The 17,735-nt window shown below is 41.1% G+C and overlaps 1 protein-coding gene across 6 annotated transcripts in view; it reads left to right on the top strand.

The window, feature by feature from the left end:
• Positions 1 to 2,075: 2,075 nt before the first annotated feature.
• The window catches only part of LOC108887933 (zinc finger protein 516), a 47,175-nt gene continuing 31,515 nt past the window's right edge, over positions 2,076 to 17,735 (top strand). For 4 of the 6 annotated variants that reach the window (XM_018683660.2, XM_051075954.1, XM_018683642.2 and 1 more), the window contains exon 1: positions 4,810 to 5,115. The gene's annotated coding sequence lies outside the window, so the exon portion shown is untranslated. Of the gene's footprint in view, positions 2,167 to 4,809; positions 5,116 to 17,735 lie in introns of those variants that run through there. The other 2 variants (XM_018683669.2, XM_018683651.2) reach the window with 2 other exon arrangements.

Genomic DNA, 17,735 nt, shown 5'->3' with positions numbered 1-17,735 from the left:
GAGAGAGAGGGAGGCTGTTTTAAAGACGGCTGTCTTATAACAGGAAGTATCTGAACAGTGACTCACACAACACACTACAGGGAGGGAGAGCAGGGAGGCTCTGTTCATTGTGTTGTAACTGTGTATCACTAATGTGTGTGTGAGTTACAGATATTTGTTTTCATGCATGTAATAACGAATGTCAGTTGTGATGGTGTGTGTGTTTGGGAGTAGATCACATTCCTCAGTGCACAGGGGGAATTATTTTAGTAGTTATGTTAAAAATGTATATCTCAGTGTGTGTACGTGAGGAAGCCCATTCACATGCATGCATGTGGGTGTGTATTATGCATATGAGTGGATCACATTTCAAGAATGCAGCACTGCATATTAGTAGATATGTGATTGTATTTCTGAAGGGGCTATCAGTGTGTTTTCATGTGTGTGTTGCAGCTAAGTAGCTCATATTTCATCAAGGAAATAATGACTTACTTAATAGTCTGTATATGCATGTCCACACACATTATGGATGTGTTGGGGCTGCATATACAAAGCACTGTGCCTGCCTTTACAATTCAAGGGCTTGTTCCTGATAAGACGTCTCTGTGTCTTAAGTCACTGGTACATCAGCAGTCAGCAACATGGCTCCCTCTCACTGCACGGATGCTGAGCAAACAAGCCTGACCTCTGCTCAGCACCCACAACAACACCATGGAGTGACAGTTATTACACATGACTAGCTGGAGAACATTTTAACGGCAGCATTAGTTGATCCGCGCAGCATCATTGTCTTAAACGCCTGGAAAAATGTAGACACTTTGTTGGAGATAAGTGTAAAATGAGCAGATAGCTTCAAGACACTCATCTCACACATCTTTGATCTACATGAATGTGACTGAATAATCATATTTGTCTAAACTTTTCCACACATTTCCAGTTTGGCAAGGGAGGTAGTGTTAGCCTGTTTTTGTCTGACGTTTACTTGGGTGTGTCAAAAGAAGACCCTTATTTTTCAAAAGTAGAGGACAAGTGAGGTAATATTAGAGCTAGCTGTTTGTCTTAACAGCTTTGTGTTAATTATGCAAAGGATTTTTGAGCAGAGATTGACCTTAGATTACTGCTGTGCTATTCTGTTTGTCAGTTTCCAAGAGTATGTGTTAAACAGGATTGAGAACCTGCTTGACTGAAAATAGTCAGGCTATAGTCATACATTCCAGCTGTATCAAGTGCCAGAACGAACAGTGAATAATATAATAATATAGTATTTGGAGAAAATACACACACTAGTAAGTAGTGGTGTTCTACTGGTAAGAACAAATGTTCAGTGTTTGTATGCAGTTTCACTCGTTTTCCACATGACCAAAGACAGTGTTTTGCCACCGCAGAATGAGCCTAAATGCTGGGAGAATAATGTAACAATATGTTAATGTATGTTGTACCTTTGTGAAAAAAAGAGGAAGTGGGTTTTCCCAGCTTTGACTGGTGAATCAAGTTATCCAGACTTTTTTCAGCGTCAGTTTCCCAAGAAAGTGGTCATGACAGTAAGATAAAGTCTGACTGCATATCCACATAAAAGTAGTATTATTTCCTGAGAAACAGCTGTCTGGGTGTTGCAACAGGGTGGATCAAGGAGGACTCTTCAGCTGTCAGTATATCTGACACTCGATTGGCAAAGAATTAAATTACATCACCATCCGTGAGTTTGTTTATTTGCTGAGCCGTGACGTCTTTAAAAACCCTCAGAGTAACTTTGAATGGCTCAGTGAGGTGGTCATTACCGCTGTGTTTGCGCACTTTTTAAGTCCTTTGCACTATCAACAACTTTTCGCTGATGAGACAATAGCAGATAGTTCCATTTAATTCGGGAGTAACCATTCGGCTGCGGAATAGGGGTGTCAGGAAATTGTCAAAACGCCGCTCGAGGCACCGAGCCAACACTTATTTATATCAGTTTGTGCTCTGCTTGAGTTGAGAAATTCCCATTTTCATATTCATTTAAAGATAAAACATAAAGGCGATATTCAGATATATGCGGATAGGAATCCCCCTTCCACCCCCCTAAGGGACTGAATGGACTCGACCTACTCAATCATGCACTTCAGCATACACTGCAAAGAGCATGCTTTCACCTTTAGGATTGTCTGTGCTTCTTGAAGTCACCCTGGATTATTCTTTTGGATAACGCAGGTACGCAGATCTCACCGTTTCCTCCGTCTTTCACACGCACACACAGCACATCGGAGCTCTCCGTGTGTTTAGAATGGGCTGTAGGTGGAAGGCGATTGTCTGATCTTGATTTATAAATAGGTTACATGCAGGCAAGGGTGTAGTGGATGATTTAAACAAAAAATATCTTGAGTGACCTCCTGTCGGCGATCATTTCACGGGCACAGAAACAGAGGTGTGTAAAAAAAAAACATTTATTATTTTCACTTTTCATAGACACTGTAACTTGTACCAGCGTGATGATACTTGTGATGATTCATGTGAGTCATCATACTTAGTGTCAGATTCTAAAAAGCTGTCTAAAGTCAGTTATTCAAATTGAAAAAAAGATGTTGGAATAAAGTGAGCATGGTTGGTCTCATACCCTCCAACTACATCCTTGAGGTGAAGCAAAGTTTCCACCAGCTCACCATACACACTCATCTCTTCCTTGAGTTCTTTTTTCTTTTTCTTTTTTTTCTTCTGGACAACACACTTTATCACCTCAGCATCAAGCAGACAGATCTGTGGTAATAAGAGTTGTGATGTTTTCTGCACTGAGCAGAAAACATCCAGGAGAGGGAAGAAGAAGTATTTCTCTCTTTCCTTCTTCTTCTTCTTCTTCTTCTTTTTTTTGAAAGATTGTTTTATTCACACGGAGACAGACACATAGAGGGTGGAGGTGGACGTTAGGGAGGGGTAAATGGAGAGGGGGGGGAGGGGGGTATCCATATTAGGAAGTCGTGTCCTACATAATAGACATGGCACAACTGCCACTGAGCAAGGCACAGGTGCCGGTGTGTGTGTGTGTGTGTGTGTGTGTTGGGGGGGGCATCTTTTTCTTGTCATTACTATGAGGATCTGAAACCGCTGGAAGCTCTCTGCTCTGTCGCATTTCTTCTTCTTTCAGTCTGCGCCAGCCACTCATCTGCATGCGGTGTGTATGTGTGTATGTGTATGTGTGTATGTGTTTTGGGGGGGCGGAAACATGTGGCGAGGGAGGAGTAATGGGAAGGGTGTTTCGTGTGTGTGAGTGATTGTGATGGGGGGGTCTGCGCATGTAACTTTGTTTTCCCCAATTGATGATGCACCCACAGGATGTGAGCCTGCTGTTATGGTAGAAGGACACAATGGGGCTAAGTTGCGGATCGGGGGGGGGAGTCAGTGAAAGACAATTAGGCAGAATTAATGACGTGTTCTGCCTTAACTCTATTATCTGACGTGTGCACACAGGTAAACGTACTAACACGTCTGTGAGTATGTCTGTGTGTGTGTGTGTGTGTGTGTGTGTGTGCGCCAAAGTAAGTAGCCTGTGCAACCCGATCACAGTCCCAACATGTCTTTTTACGCACGAAACCGATTGCGCATGTATGGTGGTGGCGACGGTGGTGAGATTGCTGCTGATCTGGGGTTCAGTGTCGCCTGTTCTCCTCTCTGGACACTTCAATCCAAGAACACACACACACACGGACACACCAGCTGATCCACCTGATAGGAAGCGCTGGAGACACGAGTGAAACATAAACGCAGTAAAATGCGCGACCTCGCCGTGTGTGTGGACTGAGGTTTAGTGACACTGAGGGGACAAACTTTTTCTGCTTCTCCTTTTTTTTTCTCGCCCTCGATCTTGTCCTCGGTGTTTCGCACACACACACACACACACATACACACACACAGGGTTTCTTTCCATCCATGGTGCGTTCAGGCGCTCCCATAAACTCCGACTTTTTCATTTTTGTAACTTTGAACAGAAATACCCTTCTTACTCTAGACAGGGGGGGGAAATTTTGCTTGACTCTCCACTGTGGCGAAGGGGATGGTTGGATGATCTCATGTGCTCATCACCATCTATCTGAGGCTACCCAGCACACTTCCCTAATAGGTGAGGGAATCATGGGAAATAGATTGGGCACAGGGCCAATCAGTGTCTTACAGACCTCACTAATAAAACAAAGAAAGAAACAACACAGTGATTTTGTGCAGGCGCAATATCATAAGTTGATAAAATAAATAATTCTTAAAACATATTAATGTCACAATTATTTTCTTTTTTCACAAATGAATTGTTAAGTCTATAAAATGTCAGAAAACCGAGAAAGCTTCCCAGATATTAAAGTGATGTGTTCAAATGTCTCGTTTTGTCCAATCAGCAGTACAAAATTAAAAAAAGATATGGACTCTCATATGACAGAGAAAAGCATAATGTCCTCACATTTGAGAAACTGGAAATGTTAATGAAAACCGATTAATCGATGATCAAAATAGTTGCAATTCAACACAAAAACCATTGCTCTATGAGCAGCATAATGTAGGCCTACCACCTCTTGAAATAAGTTTCTTAAATAACTTAACACATCCCACAATAAACTGCCAAATCTGGGACTCAGGACATTATAGATGAGGCCTATGAATCATATTTATAATCACATATACAGTAGAAACCTCCCCCTTTTCTGTGGAAAGTCTATGAATGACCTCTGTTGTCACTAAATGTCCCCACTTCCCTGGAATTCCTGCGTTTGCCACTTCGACTTAAAATCACACATTTTCCGACACCACCTGAAGGCAACAGCAGTGAAACGACAAGAGACGAGAGAGAGAGAGAGAGAGAGAGAGAGAGAGAGAGAGAAACAGCGAGGGGGAGAGAGAGCAAGGGAGGGAGAGAGAGAGAGAGAGAGAGAGAGAGGAACCTGTACTGTTCTACAACACAAGGAGACAGGAATTCGCCAGAGATAATAATAATTCTACGCGATTTTTTGGCAAAGTTGATCCGCGGGTCGCTGTTGTCAGTCGCTGCACTGGAAGGCAGAGAGTATCTCCTCTTTATCTCTGCTGGATCTGGACTCTTTCTGTTTGCTTTTGGAGAGCTGCACTGGTCCCTTTTTTTGTGTGTGTGTGAGAGAGTGTTAGAGCTCAGCGGTGTTTTAACTGGTAAGGAAGTGACTGTATATAATTATTATTGTTTGTTATTTTGAGGGTGTGTTCGTCGGGGCTGCTGCTGCTGCTGCTGCAATCTATGGCTATTACAGACTCTTTGGTTGAACCTAGTCATTTCCTTAAAGAGAGTAGAGAGAGAGGGGGGGGTGGTTGTGGTGGGGGGACTGATTAAGAAACGGGCAGCAAAAGTACATGTGCTACAATGGAGATAAGGGTCATTTTAAGGAATGTTTGACTGATAAGAGACTGGAATCTCGCGAAAAAAGAGCTACATTAATCCTATGATGCATTAAGGAAATATACTGTAGAAACAACAGGCAAAATGGACTTCATAAAGCAAATTTATAGCTATATTACATCTCATATAACAATGTTATAAAGTAGCGTAGGGAAGCTATAAACTTCTGTCCAGCAGCAGGAGTCAGTAAGTGAAAATTATAGCTATACCATAAGTGATAATAGAAAAAGAAATCCATAAAGTTAAGGAGAAGGTCACTATAAGCTATTAAACATTAAAGACACGTGTTAGAGTTATTGGGATATTGTAGGACTGTCATTGTGATTCTCCCTCAGGGGCAGGCTGGAGTAGTTATCAGAGGAGATAGTTATGTAAAAACATAGTTTGCAGTAGAGAGAGAGAGAGAGAGAGAGAGAGAGAGAGAGAGGATAGTGTGCGCACGTGCACGTGTTCGCGCGCACGTGCGCCGAAACATGCTCAAATCCATGTTGTTTGGAGTCTGAAGAACACACATGATAAAAATGGGGGGGGGGGGGGGGGGGCAAAACACATCTGTCTTTATCTAGTGTTGTTGGAATTCTGACTTGGAATAGTGGCCTGAATAGGGTTTACTTTGTATTGGTGGAGTTTGCGCACACACGCGCGCGCACACACGCATGCATGCGCACACACGGACTAATTACTATAATGTTCCTTGTGTGTAGTGGTGTGAGTTTTAACTTACTCTATGGTGTTTTTTCCAACTCATACATCTCTCTAATATCCCTCAATGATCAGCATCATATACCCTGTATGACTGATTTCCTTCAGTATTCCAGTAATAATGTGACAGTGTGCACTGCATCCTCAACTTCTTTTTTTCTTTTGCTTTTTGTACTTTTGCTTTGATATTGATATTGTCTGTGGTGTACTGTTTTCCTCTGTACTTGTTGAAAGATACAGCATTTTCTTCTGTGCAAGGTCACACACACACACAGACACACACATACAGAAAGAGAAAGAGAAGGGGGGAGGCAGAGTGTTGTTTTGCAGACAGGATTACGTTGTCTCTCCCATGTCAGATTTCAGACGTTATGTTAAACATTTCTTCTAGAGCCTGTAGCTCTCGCTCTGTGGTTGTACAGGTGAATACAGCACCGCACGACAACAATAAATGATCTAACTTCCCCAAACTGACTGTTAGATAATAAATAGTCTTTAAGAGCGCCACCTGTTCTCCAACCCATGAATAATACCACGAGTAGATTTGAAGGTAAACACATCTAGTCAGTACAGCTTTGGGGAAGGTGTAAATAAATACTTTTCCAAACATCTAATTCATTTGTGTGTAATGACTGCGCTGGCAGACTTTATGTCATTCTTGTTTTTAACATGTGGGTTTAAGGGAAAAGCCACAAACAGGCTGAATTCTACCTGAAAATTTCAGAGCTGGAGTTTTTTTTTTTCCCTCAGAGGGTTATGTCATGTCAGTGTCTAAACACTGTCACGTATGAGATCACTTGTTGAGCATTATAGAGAAATGTGAAAGAGGAACATGACCTATGTTTAAATGTGACTTATTGTGGCTATCAGTTGACTAACACAAAATGTGATTCATGTTGATTCAAGCGCTTACCACAGTTGCAAAATGACATGCCTGTAGATTTTGTAGTGAGTGTGTCGCTGATGCCTCATATTCACAAAGTGATCCCTCGAGAGCTCACACATGACTCGAGTGAAGCTTTTTTGTATTTGACTGCCTTCCACCATTGTGTCTCCTTTCATACACTGAATAAATGCTGCATACATTTGGCTTTTGTCAATAGGAGGGTTGTCTTTTGTAAGCAGAGTGTGTGCTTGCTTTTGCATGTCCCCATGCTTATCATGATCAAACTTTCAACTCTACCATGACTCTTTATCTCTTCAAAAGACTTTACTTTTTTCTTTTTTCTTTTTTGCAAAGTTCACCCCCCGTCAGCCCCCACTTTTTCCTGTATCTGTAGGAGTAAAATTAGCAATTTCATTTTTTTTGTCTTCTCCCTTCAGAATGTGGAAGTGTTTTATTGGTGTGGCGAGAAACAATGAGGACAAGGCAGGGCTTTGTGGTGGCAGAAATGCATTTTTAACCCATGTGAATGAATGGCGCCTCACATTCCACAGCAGCAGGCCCTTTACTGAATGGCAGCACTAACTCGGCTGTTTTCATTACTCATTACTGCCTTGTGCCTTTTCACCATGGACATAGTCATTTACCTTCACCAACTGGGGGGTGGGGGGTTTCAACACTACAAAGACTCTGTCATAGCAGATTTTTAAGGTATTATCACAGAGCTGGATGTGTGGCAGACCTTTTAGTTTTTCCCCTTATTTTACTCATTGATAAGTTGCTGGTTCTTCTCAACAGTTAATATTAAAGCTCCTATAATCCAAATATATGGTTATGATATATGATTAAATATATAATGGCAATGCATAATGTTAACGGTGTTGCTCATAGCGAGGAATCCACAGAGTGGAGCATTTAGCTGCTAAACGTGACTGAATGTTGGACTTACCCTCACATGTAGTGTTGTATTTGCTGGATGTGGTGATTGGCAATTGTTTGCCAACTGTTAGCAATATCAACTTTACATTGTGATAGTTTTACTTTTGGTGGCCAAAAAAAATCTGTGAATTACTGTGAATTTAAGACATATACACTCAGTTTATCATCTTGGTTTGTATCTCTTTACTGCTCTGGAAAATGGCTGCCACTTAAGCATCTTGATCTCTTAGTAGAGACCTTTTCTGTGATTTTTTTCTTTACCGTAATATTAACAAGTGTTAGCATGGACCATGGTCTCTGTGGGTGGCTTCCAGCATCTTGTTGAATGTTGTCTGAAAGAGTTCGTGCTAACTAGTTGAGCGCTACATGTGCATACTTTTGTCATAAACTGAATCCATTCAGTTCTTTTTAGAGTGTAATTACTACTCTGCTTCAACTCTTGTTTCTTCATCTCTGTCCAAACTGCTTGTGTTAATGTTGTGCGGCTTTGAACTAGAATGGTTCTGAAAACAGTGAAGACATCCAAGTCACAAGACAGATATGTTTTCCTACTGAGTCAGTTGGGCTGAAGTCTTATGCATCGTATTCTCTGTTTTTCTCTCTCGACTCCTCCTTGTTATGCTTTAGATTCTATCAATCCTTTTTACATGAAAGCAAAGATGTATCTCCCTCTACAGGCTTAAATAACTTTCTGTGGCATATTGAGGTTGGATTACGGGGAGAGGCAGGAAACAACAAGAGCAAAATGCATTTTAACAGCTGTTCCTTTTTTGTCATGAAACGTAAGAGAAAAAAATAGGAATTGCACGTGTCTTTGCTGGTGGTCCAGACCATCACATCATTTTAATACGGGATCTAGTGTCTATTCTGTGTTGATGGCATTGATTCCCCGCTGCATGGTGGGGGTTTCCACTCTGAAAGGGCAATCTCTCTGTGTTAGCCTAGAAACACCAAGCTCTTGGATTAAATTATAAATGAGCCCTCCATGGGGAACGTATTGCTTACTGCCCAGGATAATCAGAAGGAATTTAGATTTCCTGCAACTGTCATCCCACACATCTGCAGTGTTTGCATATGTCACAACATTCTTAGATGTCAGGTTTCTTGAAAGTTTGATAACAGATGGGTAGTTAATACCTTTATTTGGGTCACACCTGCACCCTCCCCACCCATGTAGATCAATAGAGTCTATGCCAAGCAACACTATCCAGGTGGTAAACTGTGAATCCTCATAGCTGTCCAAATTAGACCCAAAGAAAATGATGTAGTAATCAGAGGATTAAGATAGGAGAGGGGTTAGAGTTGGTGGGGGGTGGAGGAGGTGTTGCCGGGGGGATTTAGGCACAGGGCCATTTTAGCCTTCACCCATGGAGGCGGGGAGGGGAGAGAGGAAAGAGGTAGTAGCGCTGCATAGGACTCAACTGTTGCATATACTGCCACTTTTTTTTTCCATTAAAGTCCCCCATAGTTGGTGTTGTGTGCGCAGAATTTTTATCCTCAAATTGTAGGACTATGAGAAAGGTCTCAGTTTTTTCCTCCGAATTTCACTGTTGCTGTGGTGGAAAACCCCTGAAACTGAATGCCATCATGGGACTGAATAACTCCCCAGTCCAAGCTGTACTACATAGATTTTGCTGGTCATTAGAGGTAGAGTGTAGAATTGCAAAAAAAAAAAAAAAAGTTTTATAACATAGGAAATTAGCTAAATTTATCACAGTGTGCAAATTTATTTCTCTATTCACTCCTTTCTTGTTGGGGAGCATTAAATTTAAAGAATCAAATTAATTGCAGTGACCAAATCTTAAAACAACATCAACTCTAATGGAAACATTAACCAAAAAACAGCCATAGAAATCCAATGATGTAGACGTGTTTGATTACAGTGGAGAATCCAAAATGTTTACCCATTTCTACATTTTAGATTTATAGTGATGTTTTCACACTACACCTTCATCAGGCTTATTAATTAAAAACTGTGCTGTTATTTATACATTCATACATTGTTATTACTCAAAGTAACAACAGCTGAATGAAGCTGTGGAAACAACTAACACTAATTAGTTGTAGGTATATTCATTTTTTAAATCTTCAATAGATGTTACAAAAAGCTACATTATAAATATTGTCACAGTTGTACACACACACACACACACACACACACACACACACACTCTATAATGCAAAACTATTAATCACAACATCAATTAAAAATTGAAGCTACGTTATTAAATAGAGCCTACACTAAATTAAAGGAATTGAATATTGAAGTAAACCTAATTTACAATAACTGCTACATGTTTATAGCAAGTCACTCAGTGCAGATATCTCCCCCAGTGATAAGTAAAATTCTAAATATTTTAGTGATGAAAGAAGATGATTACAGCTGCTGAAATTTGCAGCTATAAAAAACCTACTTGTGACAGCCAGTTATGATTCAATGCAGGTATTTATTTTTTATAGTAAGACTACTTAAAACATGCAGCCAATAAAGCACATTATTTGTTGCCATTACTGAAATGCCGTAATGCAGCTATTCTAAATGTCAAATAGTCAATAATAAGGAAGCAGTTCAAGTGTGTCATGACGCACGTGTGGGTGTGAGCAATATATGCTGTTTGAATACCGTTTGTTTGTATATGCTGTTTGAATACTAGTTGTGCTAATAATTAATAATTTCAGTAGCTGTGCAAAGACAAGAACCAAATTCGAGGCGAACCGCACTGAGTGGCTGTTAATCTGATAATCAGGGTTGGATATCGAGCCCATTTATCAGTACAACTCAGTTTGTATTAACTGAGGACACTCAGAAGCGTGGGCCTGCAGCTTCCAAGCTCCTCGTCAGTGCATAGATTTCATCAGTTGAATTGAATAGGAAGTGTTGGAGTTTTACAGAAAACAGAATCTCACTTCAGTTCAAATGGAAGCACATTAACCACATTACGAGCTGCATTATCCATCACCGTCACTCATGTCACTTTCCCATCTTACACATTATTGATGATCCAATGAAATAACAATCACACAGCACTGAGCTGACTGTGCTGGATTCATTAGCAGTGCTTATCAGGCCTGAGCTGACATAGTGATCATAGCTAATAGATTTCTGCCTGCGTCTATGAACCAACGCTTGGCATTGTTGCTGTGATTGCTGCGGGATTAAAGAAGAGAAATAAGCTTAGCTGGGAGAAATAGCCCAGAGAACCATGTGGCTGTGATCAGGGATTGAGAGAGAGAGAGAGAGAGAGAGAGAAGGGCAGAGCTGGCGGGGGAAGGAACAGCACTCTTTGTCCAGCCCAGATGTCACTGTAGTAGACTGCCATTATTGATCCACTGCTTTGCACACACAACCTGCACACCACACACACATGCACTCATACCTTAATTAGATAGCATTAAAATGGGATTTGAAGAAAGGCTACTGTCAGTTCTGTTACATAAACACCTTTTAATACTGATTTATCCTTTACTCTACTATGTCTCAGTATATTTTTTGCTGTATCTTACACAGTGCATCACATTGTGTACTCATCTAATCATTTGTAAAACCAGATTTTCGTGCCTCTGCATTCTTTCTGCCTCATCTATCTGGTCTGTTTATCTCTCTGCTAGACTGTGGCCTTCCTAATGGCCTTCCTCAAATTTGATAGGCCGATAGATGATATGGAAACTTTGCATGTAGGTGTCTGTGTCTGTGTGTGTGTGTGTGTGTGTTTTGCAGGGGTGATGGTCGGGCATGGAAGGGAGGGGACATGGCACCCAAACTTAATCCAAACTCACAGCAGCAACCCAGAGGGCTGTAAGGGTGGGGTGGGGGTTGGGTGAACAGTTTCCCTAAGCAGAGAGGCTCCTTTTCAGCATTCACCACACTCTAAATGCGAATAAGCAAGTCTTAAAAAAATAAAAATAAATAGATAGCCCAAATTTATATTGTTTTCATGTTTTTTTTTTCTTAGAGAAAATCTTCTAATGCACAGGAAGTCATGCTTTGTCTGCAGCCGTTAAAGAATAAAGAGAAGAAGAAGTTGGGTAGGTGACGTGCAGACAAAAAAGAAGTGCCAGTCACAGGAAATCAAACAGAATAATCCAAGAATTAATTGATTTCTGGGTAGTAAGAGAACAGAATTATGACAGACATGGAGACTAGTTGGAAACAAGCACACACAAAAAAGCCCAGGAAGAAATGGTTACCCCTTTAAAGGTATTTGCAAATATTTGCCAACTTTCAGTCTCCCTTTAGTTTCACTTTGATGCAAATAAACTGCTACCCACTCCACCCTTTTACACACACACACACACACACACACACAGTGTTGTCTTATCTTCTCCCCTCAAGGAACTACTGTTGTGACTCCATTTGAGTATGAAAACAACTTAAAATCCAGCAAATTTATATGCTCCTGTTCTGTCTTCACTCCATTTCAACTGCCCCACATTCAATCTACATTGTTAGCATCATCCATCAGTATGTAAAAGTCTTTTTTTGTACAGAGAATGGAAGAGAGTGGATGTAGTTAGTGCAGATTGAAAGCCAGTGATGTTGCATGTCTGACTAACTTAGGGAAACAAGCTGGAAATGTCTCCAGGCTACTGCAGCTAATCATTCAGCCCACAGAGGAACTGATCGTTAGCCGCTGATGTCAGCCTAACCTTGCCGCGATGCGTTTTAGTGAGTTTGTGTGTGTGTGTACACGCACGTGTGCATGAGGGAGAGAGGAGGGGACAGATGGATGGAAGTTTGGATATTATCCTGTCAAAAATGTTTGCTTTCCTGATCATTATAGAGCAGAAAAAGAAAAAGACTTGTCAATTATGGGATTTTGACATAAAAGACAAAGTGCAATAAGAAGTGATTACATTGCTTTTTAAATGAGCAGGACTTTTGGACAAACATTGCTGTTGACCTGCCTGCATATCACTATTGTTATATCTTTTTTCTGTGGAGACAAAGGAAATAAATCCTGCTCTTGTAGTCCGGACTCACTCATATGGAAATATTGTATAGAGGGTAGTTTGACTTCTCCTTTTCTGGCCAAAACCGTAGGCTGTTTCAAAATGAGTCTCAAGAACGAAGGAAGAGTAGTAAAAATGCAATGAAAAAGCCAAATAGAAGAACTGGAAATTCCAAATTTGGACATTTGCTATGATTGTTTCAGACCCCTGTGAATTAAAGTGCAGTGTAATTTAACCCTTGTGGGCGAACCATCACTTTCCCAGTCTTGCTCTCTTCATTTTTGCAGTGAGGGGAATAAACAGGAGTGAGGGAACAGGGTTTAGGAAGTTGTAGTGGGAACAGCTCTGGCAGGGTCAAGGAGGCTTTAAGGTCACTGAGGACAGAGGTGAGGAGGAGGAGGAGGAGGAGGAGGAGGAGGAGGGTCGCTAAGGGGGCTAATGAGGTCACCCCCAAATCCAGAGATACAGTAGAACACCAAGCATGCATGCAAGATGAATGCATGCTGGATGCAGGAGCAGACTGTGGGCCATGTGTATCCATCATCTATTCTGAGTGGAAGTCTTTCAACCTTCTGTTATTGGTAATAGACAGATATAGCACAAATCCTCATCTCTCAATCACTTAGTGTTAGTGACTCCAAGTGATGAGCATTACATTATGATTTCTCAAGGGAGAACCTTATTGTAGCATGTGCTTTGTTCACGTTGTTTACAGGTCATACTAAGTACTACTGCCTTTCCCATGTGGAAAAAGTTGTATGAAGCCTTTTGTGGCTCCAGAAGGATCTGCAGAAAGTCTGATGAATTGCCTCAAGTGATGATTCTTGTGTCATCATTGGGTGGGGCTGAAGCGTGGAGTTTGAAAGGAGTGAGCTTACCAGATCTATGTAGCCCGCTCGTCATCTCTGCTTGAGGCTAGTGGCATATGGATGCATTAGCCGGCACTAACTTAACACGCCCAAATCTTTGACCAGATTGTCAGTGGTCTAGTTGCATTATGGGTAATGCAGGCGCTAAGGCAGAAGAATGCATGGAATAAACAAGTTAAAACAATGTTGCTATATTTTTAATTGTTAATTGTCATGTTAGTGTAGTGCCATGCTCAATCAGTGAAGTGCTTTTTTAGTATTAGCTGTATTTAAGTGTGTATGGCAGTCTAAGTCTAGAGTGATTATGCTGTTGTATCTAGGGTATTTACCCTCCTAAAGAGTAGAAACACAAGATGATTTTTTTTTTTTTTTTTTTTTTTTACCTCGTCTGGATTTGTACGCCCTCATTGTGCTTCCTGGGCTGCTGTTTGCTACTTACCTCAGTTCCCAGCTGCCTCTCTGTCTGTCTGTTGCTTGGGGGCCTTGCAGTCAACTACACAGGGAAGAAGAGACCAAAGACAGGGAGCTTTTTAGTACCCCACCACCTCCCCACCATCCCACCACCACCACCACAACACATACAACCCCAATGCCCCACATCCACCACCAACAGCAGCAGCAGCAGCACCACCACCACCTTTTTCCATTGGCTCTTGATGTTTTGTAAAGAATCCCCCCAGAACACCACTCACGCCCTCCCTTCAGCTATCCCCCTGGCCTCAGTGCCCTGTTTCCACATTGTATCCAGATGTGAGGAGGATAGTTGAGGGGAGGAAGGTAGAGGGCCCCTGGTAGTCCCCCCCCCCTCACCCCACCCCCCAACCCCGCCAACTCCCCAACCCCCAAACATACCATCCCAATACTGAAGTTTTTCCAGTATAATCAGCTGAGAACTCAAAACAAATGAATGAGACCTGCAGAGTATATATCTCATTTTATTCACACGTTACACTTTCATTTCAGTATTCTGCAATGTTTTGACGTTTGCACACAGGCACAAACATCTTTATCCAGTATCTCGGTCCGCTGTATCATCCTAGCGACTGCTTTTATGTTTTTTTTCCCCCTCAAACTAAAACCATAGAGATGAAAATCTGTCACTCTCGAGGCCGACTGGCTGTGATCATCTAATCCCCGGCCGCAGAACACTATTTAAAGAGCGTAGCCGTTAATCCCATCAGATTATACCTGACCAATTCCACAAAATCACCCAATTAATAGTCTTAAGGATGGCCACAAAAGCCTGTCTTCCCTAAAAAACAAACCCCAATAAATCACATAGAAAAACCTGACCCATTTATGGAGTCTTAATCTCATACTTAGCCTCCAACAGGGAGGAAGGCAGGGTTCAGCCTAACCATAGCCACGACCCCTCATCTAGAATAAGAGCTGACAATGAGAACTTAAAAAATAAAACACTGTCTCTGCATCTGTATGTGAGTAGAAGTGATATTTTGCATTCAATCAGATTGAGAAATCTTAATCTGAGATATACTTAACCCCCCATTTCACACATGCTATGGGTGCACCATCTCCTTATGTGGATATTTAATGTGTAATCTGTTCATGCTCTGAAATGACTCCTTGTAAATGCATACTGGTTTCACAACTAGGTTTGAGCCAGGAGTCCCACAAGCAGTTGGTATGCTTAGGTTTAAATACCTAGACAGCAGGCTCCACAGGTATCACTGTCCCAGATAGATCTGAGGTGGAATTTTGTGTGCTATACTTGTATGTATTAAAATGTTGAAAGGCCAGTACTGCCAATTCCTTAATTCAAGCAACAAATATTTTTGTGCCAAATATCAGTATTTTTAAAACTGACAATTTTAATACAAAACCTTTGAGGAGTTCCAAGTAGTCAGTGTGGAAAAAGCAGCAGTCATATGATGCAATATTAGAACAAATGCTTCTATGTAATAGAATCAGTTCAACAAGCGTAGTGTTTATTAATTCTACACTGCTTCATCGTATCAATATCAGATACAGTGAGTAGTCCTTGTCTAATCTGCAATAAAAGCCCATTATCATCTTGTTGTAATTATAAATTTCTTGCGTAAACTGTATGACACAAGTGTAGCTGCTAATTGCAGCTGTTGATACAGGATTCACAGTTGAACTCCTTATTCTTTCATAATATTATCTGTACATCTTAAATCATTACCCTTTTCTTTCTTAGTTAAATAAAGAAGCTAAATCTTTGTGTTTTCCTGGTTATACCCACAGCACAGATTCCCTGATCATAGACTCATACAACTGCATAAGTTTATCAGCAGACTTTCTCTCTCTCTTTATGTGTGTGTGTGTGTCTCTTCAGAAGTGAGTCGTGTCCATTTTTAGTAACCTATGCAGCAGTCTTTGAGTCTGTGTTCGGCATAGTGTGTTGTGTAAAGCTGGCCACTGGCGCGATGTGGAGAGAATGACAGTGTGTGTAATCCTCTGTCGCTTATTTCTTGTGTAACAGGCCTGTTGGTTTTTAGCAGTGGCTGACCAGCTGGCTGGTTGGCTTAATGGCTGTTTTGCTGCCTGACTGATACAGGTAACTCCCAATGGAAGCGCCTGCTCTCTCTAGGGAAAGCTGCGCAAACATGACTGCTTGATGCAACGTTTGCTTTCTCCTGTATTACCCTCTCTTGCTCCTCTGAAGCAGCAGTTTGACATTAAATGGAGCACAGAGTGAAGCTGATATTTTGTGCTGCTGTTTTGCACAATTTTAACGATACTCATACCACAATTTTCTAAAATTTGTAACTAGTTAAACATAATGTATTCCCTGCCATTTAATTTGTCTCTGTTCAGTCCCAGAACAACCATTAGAAATTGATTATTGGTGAGTAATGGTAATTAACACAGAAAAACTACTGATGGTTAGTATGGTGCTGTGCGTATAGTATATATACAGGCCCATAAAATCCCTGGCTGAATGACGGTTTAACTCTTCAACCTCACAAAATACATGACTCTACAGCCACAATAGTGTATCTGTGAAGCTGTAATTAGGCACAGTGTTGCTTTGAGCTAAATGTTAATGTAAGCATTCTAACATGTCCACTCTGACAATGATAACATGGTGGTGTTTAGCAGGTGCAACCCTATTCATATTCACAGTGGCACTGTGGCACTGGAAGAAAGGCTTTTGGAAAACTGTGGTGCATCTAGCCAATATAGCATTCCTTTATTGTCACGATATCAAATATGAAATACTGACAAACCCTGTTCCTCAGTCTGCAAAGTGCTAAACAAAGACACGGTGCATTTTCTGTTTCCTACTGCTGCTACACCTTCAAAGTAAAAGCTCCAATAATATCTGAAGGGAGAAATAGTAATATAGCCTTGAGAAAGTAGCTGTGAAAAAATAAACATGAAAAACAACAAATTGAATGTGCTAGACCAAACTAAAAGTAATTTACTCAATATAATGTTACTGTGTAATTGCTGTTTATCTTGATTAGTCTTAAAACCTAGTATCACCAAAAGTGTTTTCAGGAAGTAAAACCAAAAAAGTGGCCTGCTATACATGTAACTAGTTTCATAATCCCTTACCATACATTGTTTCCAAGCCTATAGAAGACAGTTTCCTTCATTTGGAATAAAAACTAAGTAGGTGGACTCGCACACTTTTTTACTTGACAGCAATTTGTTACCATTAATATCCCACTGACATTATGTTGCCCATTACCAGACAGGTTGTCAGCCTGACATTCATGCCAGTGTAGGCGCTGCATGCTTCCAGATGTCGATCTGGTAAACCCACTACTGTTTAAACGCAATAACTGGTGCAGATCAGGTTGTACCAGTGCCAGCTTTTATTGCAAACAGGTGGGTTGAGGAATGCTGCTTGTTTATCGACAGGATGCTGTGATCTGGTTTTCTTAAGCCCACCTGCATCAGAGGGGAAAGTGGACCAGAGGAGTGGCTGATTGTGCTACATGATGGAGTTACCTCCCCTATATCCCTCAGCACATGATTTTCATGATTTGGCATATATCTCGGATGTTATTCATGTAGTCATCCAGCTATTTTTTTCCCCTAT

The sequence above is a fragment of the Lates calcarifer genome, linkage group LG15 (genome assembly GCF_001640805.2).
Source record: "Lates calcarifer isolate ASB-BC8 linkage group LG15, TLL_Latcal_v3, whole genome shotgun sequence".
Classification (NCBI taxonomy): domain Eukaryota; kingdom Metazoa; phylum Chordata; class Actinopteri; family Centropomidae; genus Lates; species Lates calcarifer.
This window is presented reverse-complemented; position numbering and strand designations above follow the sequence as displayed.